Source organism: Python bivittatus, unplaced genomic scaffold (assembly GCF_059951505.1).
Source record: "Python bivittatus isolate LINGU-HERP-01145 unplaced genomic scaffold, Pbiv_v1 ctg000610_np1212, whole genome shotgun sequence".
NCBI lineage: Eukaryota > Metazoa > Chordata > Lepidosauria > Squamata > Pythonidae > Python > Python bivittatus.
The window spans coordinates 37,317,320-37,336,028 of NW_028277088.1; the positions used below are offsets into that span (position 1 = coordinate 37,317,320).

Consider the following 18,709-nt stretch of genomic DNA (forward strand, 5'->3'; position numbering starts at 1 on the left):
AGGGCTAGCACTGATAAGAAAGCACAAAAGGTGGCAAGTTTGTAAATACCTTTTTAGGGTAAAAACTGTTTCACCCAGTCTCAGTTGGTAAGCAGAGAAGTCTTGGTGTCCTTAATGTTAATGGTGATAGGGGCAACTACTTTATTTTTTGCATACTTTTTTCTTCTTTAAGAACTCTGCCAACAGACCCATGTGGTTCTAACTTTCCTTTTCCATTTGATCTGTTTGCCTTCAAGCCAAGGTTGAGCACTGTCAATGAAAGTCTGCTTATGTTTTGTCTAATTGTGCTTGAAAAAACTAAGAGTATTTGCCAATTTGATCTGAGTATGTATAGTGCAAGTTAATGTAGTGATCGCTATGCAGACTGGGGGGATGCTTGCAAAAGGTTTAAGTAATTCTTATAAAAATGACCATTGACTATAAACTGCTTTGAATAGTATCTCAGTCCTTGATTTGAAGATTTTTTGTCTAAAGGTGATGTTTAGAGAATTGTGACTAAAATTAAAGTTTTGTGGTAAAATAGTATAGCTATTTCTGGATTGATTTTCATACCAACTTGCTCTTGCATCTCCTCCTTCATAACATGTGGCCATCTTCCTTGCCCTTAGACCTTCCCCTTTGCTCTACACCTGATAATGATCTTGATGGCATCTCTTTGCTTTCACATGGCAGTACTTTTCAAGTGATCAAGTTTCACCTCATTTTATAGTCTGTGTTTGAATCTTGGTTTGAAATGCTCCAGATGTTGACCAAGCACTTTTCTTTATTGACCTGGTGCTCTATGAGATCATGTACGAAAGACTAGAAACTATCCAGACTATACTGACTTGTGTACCTAACTATTTCAGTGCAACAGATTGAAGAACAAGTATGTATGAAAAAACTTGATGCTTGAATAGCAAACCCAGCCATCCACTAGGCTTTCATGAACCCTCAAAAAGCAGTGGGAGGGAAGAAATGGGTTCTCATAAAGAAACTTCGTGTATAGTATTTAGAGTTCCAGTATTGGCAGAAGCAGTAATTTTTTTTTAAAAAAATGGGTATTTGTGTTTATTTAAATATAAACTTTCTAGTTAATATTGAGTTATGTTTGCCTTGCACATGGAAGGATGATCAGTCTACATTTCCCTTGTCAATTTATGGGCTTTAAAATGATTTCTAGAGCTTTCATATGCAAAGGCTTACATCTAGCTATAAAGAAATATATGTGGAATTCCAATAAATGTGTGCTTAAATGTTCACTATGTAACATAGAATTTGAGAGTTGTGTAAATAAATTTGTTCCAGAAAAGTAATGAACAAAGCAGGTGAAGAGTTTTTTTCTTAAAGCCTACTTATGATCTATCTAAAATTCTGGATTTCATAAATTTTAATAAAAACTCAATGCAAATGGCTATACGGCCCAATCAAGAAGACTGATATATTAATGTATTGTCTGTTTGAATAAAAACATGAATATTTTCCAGCTGTTTTCCAGGTTTTTATTAATAGTATCAACATTGTTTGGAGTTCATCAAGAAATGTTAGCAATAAAACAAGGGTCAAAGTATATAAATAATGCTAACACTCTATATAATCTTATAATCTATTACCTGGGAATATATTCCCTTTAATGAGATTTTTCAGTTTCAAGGAATTTTGTTATAAATCTTAGTGATATGTATTTTCATATTGTTTTTATAAGAAAAAACATCCTATAAATTGTTTAATTTAAAAATAATAAATACATATTTTCTTAAAATTTAATGTTCTGTCAGGAATGAATGCAAAGGAATGCATAGAATCTTGTGGTTTGTAAATTATGGAGATGGAAATGAAGAATAACTTCAGAGGTGTCTGCAATATTCAGCACTTTCATCAAAATAACTAAAGTGTGTTATGTTACAAGCTTCACCCTTTTCTTATACGTGTGTGATGTCGTGATGCACATACAAAGGAGGTGGAGTTTATGTTCTGTTGATGTGATCCTGTTTTCATCATTTGACCCCCCCTCCCCGCAGACACCTCTGAATAAACTCCTTCGATGAACACTGCAGAAAATCAGTATTGAACTCTACTTTACATTGCAATTAATCCAGTCCCCAAGGCCCTGATTTTTTAAATACTTATAGACACATAGTCCTCTGGAAGTGGAAGTGTGTGCAAATCCATGTTTTGAGAATTGAGATTTTGAAATAGAATGTCTTTGTTTTTTGGAAATCATATATGAATACATTTCTATCAGCAGCTAGTGAGTTGCTTTCTAACTCTGCAAAATGCAGGAATATTCTGTAGCTCTGAAGCCAGGATGAGAGTTTTGGTTTTTCATTCCTTTGTTTGTTAGCTCAAAAAAGACATTTGTGATTGTCAAGTTCATTTTGTGTTTACAAGCTTTTTGCGGTTTTGTCAGTGGTGATGTGATACAAACAGCATTTTATTGATGTACATTAATTGAGAATATTTACGTAACTGCTAGAACAAACACAGATTAATGTACATTCAAGATTCATATGGAGATGGAAACCTAAACTACCTTGGTTTTACTAATTTATCAGTCAAATCAATTATTACAAACACTAACTTGGCTTATACAATTAGAGAAACAGTTTTTAGATACAGTCTCTGAATACATGCACCTAAAATTATTTTCTATATTGCACCATTAGTATTGAACATTTCAAAGCACAGTTCAATTTAAAATCTTCACAATAGCATACTAATCCACTGTGTTCAGATTATAAGTGTTATGTCCAGGTGGTACAAGTGTTTAGTTATTTCAGATCTTAGAAGTTTCATATTGTTGCTTGTATCTTCAGATACAAAGATGGGAGGAATCTTTTTAGATTTATTGGTGCATGTAAGCTTATGTTATATCATACTGTATATATTCTTTAGTGGATTCTATTTTCCTAAAGGAAGAAGCAATCTGCTGTGTCCAATTAAATGAAAGGTTTGATAAGCTCAGGAATGAACCTTTTAGGGATTTTTGGGTGCATGTAAGATTATGATATTCCCTGGTGGCTTCTTCCTCCTTTCCTAAAGAGGAAACAGTCTATTATGTAATCCCTGATAATTGTGAATTGTTCATCTTAGAAACCATTTAGTACTATACTGTACACATGGTAATTTTCAATTTGTATATATACTTCACCCTTCAGGTGATATTTACTGCAACGAAAACCACAGTTTCAGCATAGGTTGTGCTTGAAAATACATTGGAGGGATGCATATGAATAACAGTTAATGAACCTGTGCCTTGTTATACTTGTTTTATTGTGGTTCTGAATGATTAATTTCAAATTAAAACAAAACCCAAACAATCATGAGGGTTGCATCTGATAAACATATTTTTGTCTTCCCTGGTTTTCCAACCATTTTTGGGACAGAAATATTTGTAGACAGACAAAGTTAAATGTTAGTTCTGACAGTTTGTAGAAAATTTAGCCAGTGGATGCAACTAGCTACATGATGCCTGCCTTGTTTTCTAACTCAAATATTGTTTTAAAATATTTGAATAATAGCTTCAGATAATTGTGGTCTATAGACTTGACTATTACATGAAAGTAATATTAAATATTTATCTTTTTTCAAACCTTACTACTTTGCATTTGATATTTAGCAATATGAGTAACACAATATCCTACTTTTTTCTACAACCAGAGAGCTGGAAGTTTGAGATATCTTGCTAAGCAGGAGCTGTAGCTCAGAAGCTCAGATGCTTTTCATACTAATAGTCTCAGGTTATATACCTGAAATCTTTTCCATTTAAAAAAAAATATTGGAAACAGGGCTCAAAAAGTTTTGTTAGAGAGACGCTCCAGAATAAATAGTACGCAGGGCTAAAAAACCTAGTAATTTGGTTTGATCTAATCCAAATGTTTTGATGAAGAAGTAGGATTTGAGCTGTACAAATATTGCTTAATATTATGATTACGCTATCTTGGTGACCTGATTTTTCAAAAATATTTCCATATTATGTACATTTCAGAGCTGATAACATACGTACAGACTATTCAGTACAGAGAAACCATTACGCATGTAGCTTTATGCCAGTGTAGCCATATCTAAATAGCATTTTTGCATATCTAACTTTGCTAGTTTATCTAAAAGTTTGAAAAGATACCTGGGAACTGTTGATAAGCTATTTTATCACTATAGATCATGTCTAAGGTATTTTACAGAAGTAGCATAAACTTTATTATTTTTGTCTCAACAGGGGGCAATGGCTGTCCAGCAACTAAGGTTAAGCAGTGTCAGGCGTAGATACTATTTGGATGGGAGACCAGCAGGAAATGCCAGGGTTGTAGGCCAGACTGGAAAGTAAAGAAAACATCCTGGAAAAAGGCATTGGCAAACCAACCTGTTCTGTTGGCAAAAAGAAAAAGAAAAACCCCTGCATAGTCACCAGGAGTTGATCTTGACTAGATGGTGTCATTTTAGTTTCAGTAAGCTGGTGTTCTTCATGCCAGTATTGTATAAAAGCAGAAAGTTTGGATTTTGACAGAAAGTAGGAATAATTTTTAGTGCTGTGCTTTTCATGATTTCCCCATCTGCTGTTCAAACTACTGCCACTCCCATGACCTCTTTCTTTCTCTTGGAAAGAGTAATTCAGTACTGTTCATCTCCAGATTAGGAAGTCATAGAATTAGGCAGTCACAGCTGCGTTTCTGAAGCTAGGGGAGAAAGCCCTGCAGTTTATTCAAGCCACATACAGTGCCACATTCAAGCCACATACACTTCTTGGTCTTGAAGTTCAGAGATGTAGCTCTTCTAAATCACCACTTTCTGATTATAAATGCACTGGGATGATCAGGAAAGGAAGGCAGAAGTATTACCAGTTGGTGAGGGGGTAGCTGCTTATTTATTTATATTAGTTATGAACAAAGGTTTTGTGAAATAATTAAAAACTGTACCAAGATCTAACTCTGGATTAGGCGACGTGTGAATGGTATCTTACTTAAGTTCCCATTTCTATTACAGAAGAATAAAAAACATGTACGTATAATTTTGCTTTGCTTTTTAAAAAGGTGGAATGTAAAAAGGTGAAAAATAGTGCTGTTTATAGAGTCACACAGAAAATGGGGGATTCTTGATTGCAAGAAAATAAAGTAATCTTTCTAAGGCCAAAATTACTTTTTATTTCTTTTTCTGTGTAATTCCCATGTTAATGATAGGAAAGATACTGCTACAATAAAAGTGAAAAGGCATCCTACACAGATATTCTAGAAATAAAAATTCTCCCATATGGATGCTAGCCTAAATTCTTGCTGGAATAAAATATGTATTTGAGGTCCAGGCTGATAAACACACAGATAGTATTATTAAATATTTTGGGATATTTTGAAATCTGGTTGTTTTGAAGATAAGTGGGCAGATTGTTTTTAGAGACCTGCACATGATGCTCATCTACACATCTAAACATGGCTTAAATTCTATTTCCTGATGAGAGAACTATCATACACAAAATATATTGTATTCCAAGTGATCCGAAAGTAATGCTTTTCAATATGGGAGGAAAGGGCAATTTGTTTTAATTGTAACTGTGGTTAGAAGTAGATCAACTTGAAAGGACACTAAAATTGATGTAGCCATATATGTAATCTTTAAATGTATACAACCAGTCATTTGTGATCCATCTAATTAACAGAGTATATGAGGACTGCGTTGCTTATTTTCTCTATAACCCAGGTGTAAAACAGACATTTTAATTTGTTCCACATATACAGTAAATATTTAGAACATCCATAATTTAGTCCTCCTTTTTTCATACTATTCAGATCATAACTTTTACTGGTTATAATATTCAAAACACAGACCCAGAAAATACTTATTCTTGGTAAGTGGTAAGCTTCAGACATGGCAGTAGTTTTTTACTTTCACAGTGAAGTTGGAATCTTTTATTCTTAATCAACTTTAAAATAGAAACTTCCTAGACTGTCTAGAAAACGGTCTTACTTACCTGTGTGACCTAAGCTGTGTTTTGGGTAAAAAATCTATGGAATGGATTGTATTTGTATCCAGTCTTCTGTTTCTTGCCAAGTGGCTTTGTATATGACAATTATTTGCCTGAAACCTGCTCAGTTTCTTCCAGACCCTGGCTTTACCTCACCTTTTCACTGATCCAATCCTTTTTTTTCCCCGGGTCATAAATGTTCAAACCCATCATTTTGAGATCATCTAAAATAACATTGATCTAGAGAAGTAAACAGTTTTATTTTAGATCTGAAAATCCCTCTTATGAAACACTGTATGCATACTCACTTCTCTTTAGATATTTATGTCTCTCCTTTGCACTTTCAGTTTGTGGTTACTGGTTCTGCTTTGAGAGAAGGTTTTAATTGTTTTCTCGTTTTACTATTGTTAAATTGCCTGCCTGTGAATTGGTGCTATGTAAAGATGCATGTATTTACATCCTTAAATTCTGCTTCTGAGGGAATAGTATATTTTTAACCCAGATGCTTGAGCAGTTCATACTTTTGATGCTATTCATAGCTACACATGTGTGATACTGCTGTAAAGGAAAGAAAAATGAGAATGTAGTCAGGGCAGGGGATGATGGACTAGACCCAAGAGTCTAGTGGCTGGACCAAACAGAACTTTGTGCCACTCGCTAATGCAGAGATTGGCATTTTTTTTAATCATTTCCTGCCTCCATAGTCCTATTATATTAGCTTCTATGACAGTTCCTTTCATCCCCCCTCCTCCATATATTACAGCTGATAAAATAATCCAGTTCATTGAAAGACCAGTTGCTTTGTCAGTTGTCTTGCATGGCTCATTCCCAGTAATTCATAGTGGTGAAGAAAAGAGATTTAGAAATTAGAAGCTAATAAATGACATAGAGTATACTACTTTATAAGAGTTGTTTTTCACCATCTCTTTGAATTAGGCCAGTATATGATAGCAAATTTTAAAGTTTTGCCATTGTGCTATTATTAAGCTAGCCCATCAGATATGATGCTGGAAGGACACTATAGTGTTATGAAATTAAAATAAACTCATGCTGATCTTATTGAAGTTAACGTTGGTTACTTGTTTTGGTTTGGCCTATATATATTATGTATTAGGAGGCAGGACCCCAACTTGTGCCATTTTCTCATGGCTAACTATGCAGTTAGTTCTGACTATTCTGTCTGTAGGCATAACTTCCTGCTCTTATCCCCAAATGGTAAAGAGTTCTGGTTTCTAAATGGATACACCCATGTAGTTTTTTTGGCAGCAATATAGAAATGGCTTGCCATTGTTTCTACTTGGAACGTTTTGGCTTCCCTACCTAGATCCCTGGAATTTCCCCCATTCAAGTACTAATTAGGTCCAACTGTGATTGGTTTTTTGAGATCAGCCAAGGCTGACTAGTTCTGCCACCCACTCTAACATCCTCGGAACAGGGTACCCTAAAAATAACATCTGTTTGTCACAGATAAGACTCAGTTTCATCATCTCTGTCGTGTGAAAAATTAAGTTGGGCAACTGCCCTCTGAAAGGGTTTTGCTAGATTTCAGGACTTCAGGGTTCTTTTAGTTGAGTTACTATAGCTTTCAGGAAAAAAAAACTTTCAACTTTATCATAATACTGTTTTCTTGCACTTGTAGGTACCTTTTATTTATTTAAAGTTATTATTATTATTGTGATACCTACACTGTCTTTTTCAAGGATGAGCAATAAGTTATTTGTGAAATATTCTGCTAATATATGTATATTTCATTCATTATCAATCTTTTATTTTAAATTAATTTTAAATTAAATTTGTGGCAGGGGTATGGTCAAAAATGTTTCAGTGCAAAATGCTGATCTTCATCTACTTGTTATCTTTATTTTCTGGAGAGCTCTGGGCCTCTTGTGGATCCAGGCAATTTTGGAAAATAGAGATGGTAACTAACTGTTGTCCACTGCCTTGCTTTGAAGTGTTCCCATCTGCCTGAAAATAAAAATAACAGAAAGAAAGCCACTGAACACATTTTTATTGCCTGGCAAGAGGAGAGACTTAACAAATTTATTTACAGTAGAGTATGTATGATTTCTAATGACTGAAATTGTGAATGAAAATTAGTTTTTCTTACCAAGCATGTTACTATTACTGTTCAGAGTGGAGTATTGTTCAATTTATTTTTTTAGTTCTTAAGGAAGAGGGATAAAGACTTATCTTCTGTTTGGGGCAATTTTTAGCACCCTTGGACACTTGTTGAATGTTGATGATAAATTTGTAGTTGACCATAGTGTGTGCTTGTCTGGGGAAGCGGGAAGGAGAATATACAGTTGCTCATTAGGCGTGGTCTTGGCAGTTTGGAAATTATAGAGTGATCTTTCTTCTCCTTCCTAGAACCTTGATATTCAGCAATCAAAGTCTAGTGTAAAACATATGTACCTAGGATTAAAGAACTCTGAGCCCTGGAAGTTGTTTTAAAAATTAGAACTGAATATTGCTCACAGTCCTTCCACATAAAAATCTCTGGTTACTTGGAACTAACTTCATTTCAGTAATATAATTTAGGATTGGAGAAAATATTTTGCTCTTCCAGTTGATAAATACAACTGAGCCAGAGTCCTTGCCAATCTAACAAAGGCATTCAGATTACTTCTCCTTTCCTACTCTATGATCCAGTCTGTTTCATCTGAGGTTTTATCTCTGCTGTATTCAGGATGGTTTCTCCCATCATTGTTTCCACTTGCACTTTTGCAGTTGAAGGTAGTTTCTCCTGATTTGGCATACTCCCATAATTTTTACTTTCATTTAGCTGAAATCACAGCAGGAGTTTTTTTAAAAAAATGCCTTGTTACAAGATCTTTAGCTCTGTGTGTCTGTGTGAACTGAAAATGGCTTGTTTGCAAATTGTTCTTTCTCATATTCTTACAGTTTATCTCCAGAGAGACATTACAGCTTTTCCATTTAACCTCTGAATGAATATATTGTACACGTCTAAATAAGTCCTATAAAAATAAACGTTACAACTCTTTTATTGTATTTTTCAACAGTTACATGCTCTGAATGATTATCGACCAATATAAATAATGCTAAAATAGATTGACTGTTAATGCCAGATAAATGCAGTGTATTTGACTCCCCCATGATTGTAAGCATGCAGATTGTGATGGAATGGAATTATGAAGGCCAAGCTCAGGGAGACAAACATTTTCTTAGCTCGCCAGAACCACATGGGAGGATCAAGAGGATGAGACTGGCACCTCCCTGAGGAATTCACACTGCTGTGGCTGGAGGACTTTGGGAACTGGGGTTTTAGTCTGGGAAGATTCTTGCTAGAGGTTGTAGCTAATAAACATAGCTGAACTGAATTAGCATTGTCTCTTGGAGTTCCTTGGGCTAGCCTGACATCATGGCCTAGCCCAAGGAACTAAGAAAATGTCTCCCTGAGCTTGGCCTTCATAATTCCATTCCATCATTCATAGATAGATAGATAGATAGATAGATAGATAGATAGATAGATAGATAGATAGATAGATAGATAGATATAGTTTGAAATGGCAGTTAATACATACAATGAAGGCATTCCAAGAGTAAAAACTGTATCTTAAGGCCTCCAATCCTTGTGAAAAAGCTGATAGACCTTGCCTTAAAATTAATGTTGTACCTGGAAGACTGTGGAAGTTCCTAAATACAACCCAGGAATATTTTAATTATGTCCAACTTTGTATAGAAATGTTCACATTTATCTTCAGCCATTATTTCAGGAATCCAAGGATATGGAGTCTATTCTTCTTAAACTGAAATGAAAACTTCCTGATGAAACTATCCAATGAGCTTCATGGCTGAAAAGAAATTTGCTGGATTATATTGGTGCCAGATAATCTGAGAAGTGATTCATATTTCACTCATAGTAAAGACAAGAATTTCCCAATTGATAGAAATAAAATCTAATCATTAGAATGCCATCTGACTATTGGAAACAGCAACAGCCTGTTGCTTAATGCACTTAAAATTTTAAAAATGCTATGAAAATAAAACTTGGAACCTTGTTGTACTTGCCCATTATTTGAAGGTTCTGTGATGCTGTCTTATATTCAGATATACCAATAACCGATCCATCCCACTTTCTACCCTGACCTACTTAGTTATTTAGATAGGTGTAATGGTCCCTCTAGCACAATTTTTTCCCAAGCTGCTCTCTGTCCCCAATCACTTTCTTTCCTTTCTTAGAATGGCTGTAGGAACTTTCAAGAACAGAGCATTATACAAAATCTGTTAATTATTTCTATCTGTAGACGTGCATATCTTTTTCCCCTTTGGAAATTTATCACTGACGCTGGATGCAGTACGGAGGAAAGGAGCCTTCTGCTTGTCAGAGCTGTTCCTCTTTTTAATCACTTAACCTGCATGGATTGATTTATGCTACCCTTTGGGCAACATCACTTAAACTTTATGATTATGCCACTGCTCAGTTTATTAAATAGTTTTACTTCCCCTAGCTTAGAAACCATTGGTATATGTCCAGTGGTTTCTAAACTGGGGGAAATTACCAATTGTACCTTAACTTATTCCACTTTACCAGTTGTTGATGCTGACAAAGTTAATCTGATCTGGGTTCTTCAAATGAGGACTGCTCATGTCTGTGAAATCATTTGGCTTGATTATTTACAGGTATGTTACCAATTAGATATGGTAAACTGTTTGTGGTTCTATTCATCCAGTGTGACTAAACAGGAAACTAAATATGATGTATTAAAGCCTTCAGAAATTCTAGGGTGATAATCATTTTATAATAAATTTTATCAGTGGAATTCAAGCAGGACTTTAATACCTGGGCTGGCAGCTCTGTACTTTTTTGCTCTTTTTTTGCACCATTTGAAGAACGTATCTTACTGCATACTTAATAGGTTCTTGAGGCTTATCGATCAGGGTTACTTTGCAGACAATTCAGTCTACCTGCCAGCAAATCTTCAGTGCAACAGTTCAGAAGTGGGAGTTGCCTTGCACTTTCTATAGTTTGTGTAAGGTTTGAACTTAGGGAGGATTAGTTGATAATTTGAAGTTTCCTGGGAGGTGTCAATTAATTGGTCACTGGGAATGGTGTTTTCTCTGTTTTAATTGGTCTGCCTTGTCTGCTTACTGTGTATGGCTGAATCAGGCACCTGACTGGGTGGTAAATCATATCCACCTCCATTGATCCATTGATGGCCCATTTATTTGAGAGTGAGGCTGTTTGTATGATTTATTATTTCCTGTACTCCCAGTCAAATGTGTGATTTGTATTGAGGGCATGGGTGGCTAGTAAGTATTTGAAATCCTGATTCTTCTTTTACAGTTGTGTGTTTTTTAATTCTTTGATGCAACTGGCACCTTATTTGTCCTACGTATGCAATCCTGTTAATTTTGTAAACAAGGTTAGTTCTGTCTTGGGAGGTATGCAGTCTTTTGGTTTGCACATAATTCTTTATATTGTTTTGTAGGTTTGTGGGTCACTGTGATGCCTAGTAGTTGGAATCATCTGCTGGTATGCTCTCATGTCTTTTTTATGTGCGAGAGTATTATTGTAGTGGTTCTGGAAGTGTATTTCTATTATTGTTTCGTGTGTGTGTACATTTTTTTAATGAAGGGGGTTACTGTAGTTCTTGAATATATTTTGGAGGTAGCACTTTTCTGCATGTTGGTGAGCTGTGGTATGTTCTTGCTCTATGGATGAGAGTTACTATGCAGCTGATCTTGTGTGCTGTGGGGCGGTTGCTGTGGAAATTTTTAAGATTTAGTCAGTTGTGTTGGTTTTCTGTAAACCTGGGTTTGCAGACTATTGTCGTTTTGTTTGGTGATAGGATACCAAAGGAATTGGAGTTTGTTTGCTTTCTCAGTCTTTATGGTGAACTTGATCCCTGGGCCGTGGAATTAAGCATTTAAAATCATGTTCAATTTGATTTTCTTTTAGGATGACAAATGTGCCATTCTATTAAATAAGCATGATAAACTAATTTTGAAGTTTCCAAGAAAGTGCTTATAATATCAAGGAGTTTGAAATCTTTGGTCATGACTTTGTTAAGGCTTCTTTTATGGACACTAGCATTTTAACAATTCTTGCTTTTGGAGGAATGTAATGAAACTGAGTTCCATTGAGTGTGTGTAATAAATGGTGATATGCTCAGATTCACTTCATTTCCTTACTGATGAGATTTATTTTATTTCAAATTGCCAGAAATGCTAAGCATGCTGTGCTGGTTCATGGTTTTTATTTTTATTTTTGGTAATCATGTTAGTAAAGTCAATAAAAAGGCAGTGTGGCTTCTCATGTTTTTACAGTAAGAATGAATCAGGAAATGTGTGATCTCAAAGTCACACTCTCTGGAAAATTCAGGGCTAAGCTAAACATTTGCTTCTCTTTAGCATACCCAGTCTTGAGTAGTCCAGAAAACTGTTCACTACCTCCATTCCTGTCTGTATAATACAGTATCTTGTTCAGCTTCTCTAGAGATGCTGTTCCCTCTGTCTGCTTAACAAAAGCCGAAAATGAAGATTAAGCAAAGAGAACCTCTTCTTGAAATTCTTTGGGCCAGAATTCAGAGCATGTGTGGGACTGCTTTCTGCCTCCTGAATTGACCATTTGGGTGGGAGGTCTTGGCTTGATGCGTGAACCACTCTGATCCTAGGACTAAGTTTCAGCCTGATTTCATAAGACATGAAGTGGGGATGGAGGGAGTCAGTAGGAATTTGTTATAGCCTGGTCCTGGACGTAGCAAAGGATGCGGAACAATAGTGCCATATTATTTGAACTGTGTTGTATAAGGCGCTATGTGGGAAAGTAGTTTCTAACAGGAGGCAGGAAGTTTTTGCCTTGTCTTTACAGAAGGTCATAACAGATCTGAGGTCTTTGTCCTGGCAGATCCTAACAAACTGCTGTTTTTGCAGTGCAGCGCTGCCTCTCCATACTTCCCTGGGATTCCTTCTTTTTGAAATTTTAGCAGTATGGTTCAAGGGCATATGACAGAATTCTAATGTGCAAGCATGCCACATTTTCACTCTTACTTCAGCAATGGGGCCAACTGTGCATGCATAAAGTTTCCTGTGTCACTGAAATCAGTTTTGGGTGGAACCAGCTTATATGGAAGCTACACATTTGCAGCAGAGCAAATATGCAATTTGGGATTTGGCTTTTTATGTAAAGCAATCAGCCTTTATTTTGTACCATGCCTCTTTCCCTGCTTTTTTCTTTCCCCCTCCCCACCCCCTGCTTTAAATAAAAGTGAGTGTTGCCAGCTGAGTCATTCAGTAACTATGTTTGGCAAGTTAAAAAACTTTCCCTGATGGGAAAATTCACTATGACAAAATTAATGCTTCTTTTTGTCATTCTTGCTTAGATTTTTTTTAGTTTTGAGTGTAAGGGGAGAATAGCCAACTATCAACATTTGGGTAGCAAAGGGAGTTCTTTTACAGTTGCCAAGATGAATCTTCACAGTACATAGTTGTTGTTTTTTAACTACTAGGCCAGGTTGTGTGTGTATTCCTATGCTACATGCCTAAGGTACATAGGATCTGATTACTGAGTATCTACAAAACTTCACATTGAAATTATCATTATTCTATCCTTTCTTTCTGCCATCACTTAACCCAGATGCTTTGTCCATGATTTGGCTATGATGGCTATGATGTGTTGTGTTATTTTCAGATTGGCTTGGTTCAGCTGCTCTATTTATGATTAGAGCACTGCCAGTACTTATAGTAAGCAGCAAGTTTGCCATGGTACTGACATGGAAAAAAATGCATCTCTATTTACTTCTGTTAGCTAGCTCTGCTGCCTATTAGCTGCCACCCCACCTTTTAGTGAAGTGATTCAGAAGTAACTATAGGCCTATCATGAAAAATGAACAATTTTCAGTTCCCAACTAGATGGGATAAGTTTTTAACTGTGGCAGAGGTTGGAGAAATTATTTCTTCAGTGACTCAAAAGAGTTGGGTTTATGATCTTGTGTGTACTTTCAGCTCCATGCATTTTTTTTCTCTGTCTCATATTCGGTTATGTGGCACCTGTTTGTCCACTCCAGTTAAGTTGAACTTCCTTGGACAAGCCTTTTTTTCTGTTTCAGTATTCCCCTTTGGTCATGTAGGAAAAGGAATATCGCTAAATACATCCTAAATATTTACTTTCCCAACAGCATACTGCACATATGTGATTTGATATGTAGACTGTAAATAAGTATACCATCTTGTGTTATTTCTTGCTAAATGTGTTTGCACTAACCTACCCCCCTCAATTGTTTATAAGCAGCCTGTATGGATTAACTTGGATGGGCTTGGTAGTTGACCCTTGGAAGTGGTTAATGCTTCCTTAAAGAATGGTATGTGCTGCTCTGTCAAAGAAACAATGATAAAGCTGGAATTGAGTAAATTAAGACCTTTTGGTTTTGATAATTAAAGAATTGGCATTCTTAAGAGACAAGGTATTGGTGGATTAGAGAATTAAAGAAAAATATAAATCTTTACGTCCTGCTGCTCACAGCATTTTTATTTATTTTTTAAAATACGGGGGTTTTTTTCTTTGTAAACATTAGAATCATCGTGTTTTTATTGTTAGCAGCTTATTACAGCGTGAACAATTTACCAAACAGGATGAAAATACATTGAAAGCAAGTAGGAACAGTTCCTTGGATTACTTTGTTTGTTTGTATTACTTATATAGTTGTCCATCTCACACAAGTGACTCTGTGGAGCTTACAAGATTAAAAACAAACAAACCCCCCAAACACAACCATAGTCTTCAAAGCCTTACAAAAGGCTAACTGGGTTGGGGAGATGCTGTTCCACAGGGCAGGCGCTGCCACTGAGAAGGCACGACTCCAGTGTCCAACAAGATGATATTGTTTAATAGAAGGGACCTGGAGCATGCCTTCTCTACTAGATCTGATGGGGTGGGCAGAAAGAATTGGAAAAAGGCAGTCCTGCAAGTAGCCTGGCCCTAAGCCATGGATGGCTTTATGGGTGATGATGAGCACCTTGAATTGGACCTGGGAGTCTACTGGAAGCCAGTGCAGCTTGTGGAGCAGTGGTGTTATATGGGCATAATGAAAAACACCAAAAACTGCTCACCCAGTTGCATTCTGAACCAGCTGCAGCTTCCAAGTGTTGTTCAAGAGCAATCCCATGTAGTCCATGTTGCAGTAATCCAAATGGAAGGTGACTAAGGCATGATTCACCATGAGCAAGGCCTTTCGATCCGGAATGGGCGCAATTTGTATACAAGACAAACCTGTGCAAAAAGCCTCCATGGTCACAGCTGCCACCTGCTTTTCGAGCAGGAGCCGAAAGTCCAAGAGGACCCCCAGATTGTGCATCAACTTTGACTGGGGAGGTGCACTCCTATGTAGAGGTTTTTTTTTAAAAAAAAATTCTAAATCTTTGATTACAAAAGGAAGAGAAAAAAAATAAAAGTGCTTTAACAAAAAAGTGAAAAAAATAAAACAAAGAGAAAAAAGTGTTAATATGTCATTATAACAATTACAATTCTATATATGCTTATCTAATACAAATATTATTCAAGTACATATATTTTTCTAATAGATTTATATGGCTATCATTCTTTTAATCTAGTGTATTTTGTATAAATAACTCCCATATTTCATTATACTTGTCGATACAAAGGCTACATCTATGGACAATCTACTCATAAGGGGCAAGCACAATCAGGTCTTTAATCCATTGAATAAATGGGACCATACATTTATCTTTCCAATGCTGCAGTATCAGTCTTTTGGCCATAGTAAGGGCTTGGAGAATCCATTTACATTTTCCCGATGTCAAATTCCATGTACTAGGTATATACAGTGGGGCAAAAAAGTATTTAGTCAGCCACCAATTGTGCAAGTTCTCCCACTTAAAAAGATGAGAGAGGCCTGTAATTTTCATCATAGGTATACCTCAACTATGAGAGACAAAATGGGGGGGGGGGGAAATCCAGAAAATCACATTGTCTGATTTTTAAAGAATTTATTTGCAAATCATGGTGGAAAATAAGTATTTGGTCAATATCAAAAGTTCATCTCGATACTTTGTTATATATCCTTTGTTGGCAATGACAGAGGTCAAACGTTTTCTGTAAGTCTTCACAAGGTTTTCACACACTGTTGCTGGTATTTTGGCCCATTCCTCCATGCAGATCTCCTCTAGAGCAGTGATGTTTTGGGGCTGTTGCTGGGCAACACAGACTTTCAACTCCCTCCAAAGGTTTTCCATGGGATTGAGATCTGGAGACTGGCTAGGCCACTCCAGAACCTTGAAATGCTTCTTACAAAGCCATTCCTTCGTTGCCCGGGTGGTGTGTTTGGGATCATTGTCATGCTGAAAGACCCAGCCACGTTTCATCTTCAATGCCCTTGATGATGGAAGGAGGTGTTCACTCAAAATCTCACAATACATGGCCCCATTCATTCTTTCCTTTACACGGATCAGTCGTCCTGGTCCCTTTGTAGAAAAACAGCCCCAAAGCATGATGTTTCCACCCCCATGCTTCACAGTAGGTATGGTGTTCTTTGCAACTCAGCATTCTCTCTCCTCCAAACACGACGAGTTGAGTTTAGACCAAAACATTCTACTTTGGTTTCATCTGACCATATGACATTCTCCCAATCCTCTTCTAAATCATCCAAATGCTCTCTAGCAAACTTCAGACGGGCCCAGACATGTACTGGCTTAAGCAGGGGGACACGTCTGGCACTGCAGGATTTGAGTCCCTGGCGGCATAGTGTGTTACTGATGGTAGCCTTTGTTACTTTGGTCCCAGCTCTCTGTAGGTCATTTACTCAGTCCCCCCGTGTGGTTCTGGGATTTTTGCTCACCGTTCTTGTGATCATTTTGACCCCACAGGGTGAGATCTTGCATGGAGCCCCAGATCAAGGGAGATTATCAGTGGTCTTGTATGTCTTCCATTTTCTAATTATTGCTCCCACAGTTGATTTCTTCACACCAAGCTGCTTGCCTGTTGCAGATTCAGTCTTCCCAGCCTGGTGCAGGTCTACAATTTTGTTTCTGGTGTCCTTCAACAGCTCTTTGGTCTTGGCCACAGTGGAGTTTGGAGTGTGACTGTTTGAGGTTGTGGACAGGTGTCTTTTATACTGATAACAAGGTCAAACAGGTGCCATTACTACAGGTAACCAGTGGAGGACAGAGGAGCCTCTTAAAGAAGTAGTTACAGGTCTGTGAGAGCCAGACATCTTGCTTGTTTGTAGGTGACCAAATACTTATTTTCCACCATGATTTGCAAATAAATTCTTTAAAAATCAGATAATGTGATTTTCTGGATTTTTTCCCCCATTTTGTCTCTCATAGTTGAGGTATACCTATGATGAAAATTACAGGCCTCTCTCATCTTTTTAAGTGGGAGAACTTGCACAATTGGTGGCTGACTAAATACTTTTTTGCCCCACTGTAGTTCAAAAGAATATTATCCTCTGAAAATTTTAGCTTTTGTCACACAATCATATTTATGTAATCTACTACTATAAATATACTATAAATACTCCCAAAACTTAATAAGTATAGGATATACTCTGATTTCTCTTCAGATCGTATAAATATTTCGTCTTTTTTCCTGTGCAGAGTCAAAGTTGGAAAATCCCAGAACCAGGGGGCCTTAAAACCCACAGTGACTCTGTCTTGCCAGGGTTGATCCAAAACCTGTTCTCCCCCATCCAGACCCTCATAGTCTCCAGGCACTGGGAAAGGATCTTGACAGCATTGCTTGGTTGATCCAGGGAGGAGATATTGCAATTTGTCACATGAATATTGAGGATAACTCATACAATGACTGCTTGAATATTGAGATAGCATTACCTTCAGAAGCACCAGCTGGAATATCTACTCACTGTTCCTAGCTCTATATAGCTATTTTTCTATTCTCCTAATGAAGAAGTTTGTATAGCTCAGCAGCTTGCTGTTTCTTCAGACCATTAAATGACATAAAGCCTTTTTTTCTTTTATGTCATCTTTAGGATACTGTGTAATATAGCTAAATTATTAGAAATATAGATACTGAAGTTCTAAATGCATTTGGATGGTAGATGTGGTGAAAGCAGGCATTTTTCCAGCACCATCTGAAAAACTCATAGTTACATCAAACAAATGGGCAGTGATTTGTTTGATGTAACTATGAGTTTTTTATTGAGCAATGCCCCTTACACATTCCCAAAATTTTTCAAAAGAATAGGTACAACTAAGGTTGGTAACCTAGTCTAACATTAATAATAATTTAATAGTTTAATAATCCTCTCTAGTTTTAGTAAGGATCAGATTCCAAACAAATACATGAAGGAAAAGTGAATGAGTGGAGAGGAAGGGAAAGACAGTGAAAGCTATGTTTGAATGGAGTTGAAGTGATCCTCAAAAAGAAGTGAGAAATTTAAAAACAGCATTGTATGAAGTGGTGCATTGATGTGGTGGAAGCAAGGATGATTTGCAAGGATAGCAAGGTATAGGGAGGTATTGTGAATGGTGTTGGAGTCAGCTATTTTTAGCTGTGTTTCCTTTTCTTTTTAAAATTTCATCTTTTTTCTTTGGCATACTGTTTCTTACTCCTTTTCTTATCCCCAAAGAGAATAGTGTGGTGTTTGTCTATGTCCAGAGGATTATTTATGTATGTGTATGTATCCAGAAGATCTCACCTTCTACTTCCCATTTTTTGTACCATATCTTCTATAATTGTTCTCTCTATAGAAAATCTTAAGTAGGAAAGACAAAATAGCTGTAGAGTGAATTTTTATTTGTAGCGTTAGGAATCCTCTGGGAAAGCACTAAGTGTCACTT

The 18,709-nt window shown here is 36.5% G+C and overlaps 1 protein-coding gene and 1 long non-coding RNA gene across 4 annotated transcripts in view; one reads left to right on the forward strand and one right to left on the reverse strand.

Moving 5' to 3' along the window:
- UBE2E1 (ubiquitin conjugating enzyme E2 E1) overlaps positions 1-18,709 on the forward strand; it is a 53,486-nt gene that overhangs the window by 4,840 nt on the left and 29,937 nt on the right. The gene's annotated exons all lie outside the window — the stretch shown is intronic.
- LOC148214600 (uncharacterized) lies at positions 7,681-15,354 on the reverse strand. The gene is made up of 3 exons (XR_015797795.1): positions 15,002-15,354; positions 9,567-9,744; positions 7,681-7,897 (listed from the first exon to the last, which is right to left on the reverse strand). It is a non-coding gene; the product is annotated as an uncharacterized LOC148214600 (long non-coding RNA).